Source organism: Homalodisca vitripennis, unplaced genomic scaffold (assembly GCF_021130785.1).
Source record: "Homalodisca vitripennis isolate AUS2020 unplaced genomic scaffold, UT_GWSS_2.1 ScUCBcl_151;HRSCAF=1397, whole genome shotgun sequence".
NCBI lineage: Eukaryota > Metazoa > Arthropoda > Insecta > Hemiptera > Cicadellidae > Homalodisca > Homalodisca vitripennis.
The window spans coordinates 70373-74497 of record NW_025776259.1 but is presented as its reverse complement, the minus strand read 5'-3'; positions in this window follow the sequence as shown (position 1 = coordinate 74497).

Here is a 4125-nt window from a genome sequence, read left to right as displayed (position 1 = left end):
TATCTGTGAATGAAGAAACTATTTAACTTATTCTGCAGGAATTTTAATTGCACACATTCAGAACTAATCTACGAATACAAAAGAATTAACTCAGTTGTGTACATTTTTCCCATTCTATAGTATAGAAAATGTTTATATCTGCCTGCAAGCATGAGTTCGGAACAAATTTTATTGTTCCAGTGATATATTCTGGCAGCCTCCCCCTACCAGAATACTTCATATAAAGGCTTACAGTTACTATCAAATTAAATTATCTACCAAACATGATATAACGAAATTGCCTGATGCATGTGGTTGTTCTAGAGCTTGGTCAGTTTCACCGTTATTCAATAACATCTCAAAAGGACGCCTTCTAAGAACTTCCTGATTTCAAACGTCAAGAATAACTCATTCATATATTGCTTTATTAACATACGTATTTATAAACTGTTATTTACTAGTACTGTAGTATAGATATTATGAAAGAAACATTTTCTATCACAATCTTCAATTAATGTTTTTAAAAGTTTTTATTACTTATATTAACTAAAGGTTTTTAGAAGTATTCTATAGAAATTATTAGCTACAATTCATTAGTATTTTTTGTTTTTAGTTCGTTCAATTCAGCAAAAATGGAAAATATGGTCTTAGGCCGGCCACACACGTAACGGTATACATGACAGGTTTACCTGTCAAACCTGGTTTACCCTGTCATGTATACCTGTGCAAACTAGAGTCCACACACACGTAACGGTATACCGTACGTTTTAGCTCAGTTGAGAGATGGCGAGCTAACAAGATGAAGATGATATGATAGCTTTTAGTCGGATTGTGTGTGGTTTTTAAACAGTAAGAAGAAGAAGAAGTTTAAACGTAAAATGTGGAGTAAAAAGTGGCTTACTAAAATAAACGAATACACTCATACAAGATTATTGAAAGACTTGTGTGGTGAGCCTTCAGACTTCCGTAATTATTTGCGGATGGATGAAGACGCCTATGAACAGCTGTTGTTACTCGTGACTCCATTAATTGAAAAGAAAGACACGGTTATGAGGAAAATCGTTTTCTCCCCATGAGAGATTAACTGCGACTTTGGGGTTCCTTGCAACGGGCCGATCGTACGAGTGTCTCAAGTATTCTACGTTGATATCACCACAAGCTCTAGGCAAAATAATTCCAGAGACGTGTAAAGCCATCTATAAAGTGCTGAAAAACGTCTATTTACAGGTACGTCAAGCCATATTGCACAGAATATTCTATTGATGTTCTAAATGTCAAGGTAGGTTAAAATTGAAATATACACATGCTATTAAACATTTCTACTTTATTTCATAGCAACGTTACAGTTTTTAAAGGGAATGTTTAACTGAGTATAGAGACATGATATTTGATAGTGGGTAGAACAATAAAAAAGAAATGTTTGGTGTTTATTAGTGACATTGAATATAAATAAAGAAACAAAACAGACTATTGATTTTTGTCATAATTAGCAAAGTAATCTGCCATTGATTGATGAGGTGGAATAACACCATTGCTAACAAATTCAGCTGTTGAAGTTTGTTGTGGATATTGGCCATAAGATACAGCTGCTACAGGACTCGTTGTGCTACTACTTGACCCAGGGGGTGTTGGTCAAAGATTCGTAGTTGTACGAGCCAGTATTAGGTACGTCAAACGTACTCATTTCAGCCTCAAAAAAGGAGGTCGTTGATTCTTTTTTTCTACGATCAAAGCCTGGCGTTTCTCTAATGCCCTAATTCGCATTGCAATGGATTTGCCCATTATATCATATCTGTCGTCTTGGCGTGATGGTTTCTGAAAGTTTTCTCTGACTGAGACTAAGACACCAGTTGTCAAGTCTTCAACTTTCTTTTTTTGCCAAATTAGGTCGGGAATAAGGAGGTAGGCTTACCGCACGTGTATCTGAGTTGGGTCTTGGGACCACAGGCGAAGGGACCTCGCTATTGATTGATGTTTCTCTGCTCGGTGTTGTAGCTGCTTCACCAACGTCCTCCTCAAAAAAATATTTATGTACTAGGTTGTACCCATCCAATTTTTACACAACAAAATACTCTTTTTTACATTGGTTTGGAAATTGTCGATTTAAATGGTTTATCCTTGATTTTGAAACCCATAATTTAAACATTGTTTACTTACGTTGAGAAACAGTTGTTATGAATTTAATTTTGTTCCAGTTTCCTAACACCACTGAGAAATGGAAAGTGACTGCTGAACAGTTTGAAGAGAAATTGAATTTTCCCCCCACTGCCTCGGTGCCATGGACGGCCAAACATATAGACAATAGTTCCTCCAGCGGATTCCGGATCATATTATTACAACTTTAAAGGCAGACACAGTATGGTACTTTTTGCAATAGTGGATGCTAAATATCGGTTCCTTTTAGTGGATATTGGGACCAATGGGCGTGTTTCTGACGGAGGTGTTCTTCAAAATACTAAGTTTTATGAAAAGTTACAGAGTGATGAACTTAAGATCCCAAAACCATTGCAATGTTTACTGAACATTTCAAAGAGGTGCCTTACGTGTTTGTGGCAGATGACGCATTTCCCCTGTCAATTAACATGATGAAACCTTTCAGACAAGCAGAACTAGATTCAGCTGTAAAATAAATCTAAAACTACCCGAGTTTTCAAGGGCAAGGCACGTTGTCGAGAATGGGTTTGGAATACTAGCCTCCATATTTCGCATATTCCATACTCAAATCAATTTGGAGCCAGAGGAACATAGTAAAGGTAGTAATGGCAACATGTGCATTGCATAATTTCTTGATGCAAACACATCCTACCATTTACGCTCCACCAAACAGTAACGTATCAAGAGAATGACGATGACGCTACTACTAATGCTGGGTTAGATACCAATGAATCGAATATGATTGCATTTACAACGAGCGAGCTTAGGGAATGTAAATGTTGGCCGCCAAAAATCTCAGAGAGGAGTTTGCTACCTACTTCGTCAATGAAGGCAAACTTTCATGGGAAGACCAACGTGTTCTTCGAAACAAAAATTCAAGTTAAAGACTAAGTGAATCATTATGAAGTGAATATATATTTTTAGCTTAGTTGAGTCAATGACATTCACCAATCCATGCACAAACAATACATTATCAATTTTGTCATAAAAACTTGTTTTGTTTTATTCTACCACTCAACATTTAATCAACATCTAATTTAACATTTAACTTGTAAATTAAAGTGTAGTTCAAATAAATTAGTTAAACTAGGTAATTGATCTGTCTGGTACCTTACTTCCTCAATCTCGCTCCCATCTTCTTCCTCTAAATTCGACATAGATGCACTGGGAATGTCTTGATCACCAAGAAAATCGAACAAATTTAAGTACCACAATTTAGATATGTATACATTGTCGGCTGATGCACCAGACTTCATTGACATGTCCCGTTTTTTTTTCTCTTTAGGCACATTGCTTCGTAAACTATTAATCTTTCTAATCACAAGATTTATTTGTTGCATCGGGTTCCAGTTCTTTCAACTTGAGCACAAGTTTCGCATAAAACTGCATCTCTCTTTTCGCGATCGTGATACTCTTTTTACACCCGCCACAGGCACGGTTCGAGTTTATAACATATCGATAAACTCTTCAATTACTTGGTTGCGTTTACGACTCGACATCACTAGCACCAGTAGCCACAAGATAGTCCGCTAACTACAAAACACAAAGACAAAAGACACTCTCTTCACATGAAGAAAGCTTGAACTAAACAAAACTACTGCGCAGGCGACCGGACGTACTCACACACACACGCTCAGGTCTAGGGTATAACTGACGACTGCGCAGGTACAAGATACCAAATCTCCCGTTCCTGTCAGGTGACCTGCGCAGGTCGCTTCGCCTGTGCACTTTCGCCTGCAGCGACTGGCACACACGCTCCGGTTTGCCTGCTCAGGTGACCTGTACAAGTTTACCTGTCATGTATACCGTTACGTGTGTGGCCGGCCTTATATAAGTTTTGTATTTGTACAAGTTGTAATTTAATTTATATGTTTCTACTGTGTTTCTGAAATTATATCGACAAATTTAATTAGAGTTAAGCCAATGACTGACAGGCTTGGGGATAAATTTTCGGTTGCACCATAACCTTCAATCATCCTGTTCATACAGTCT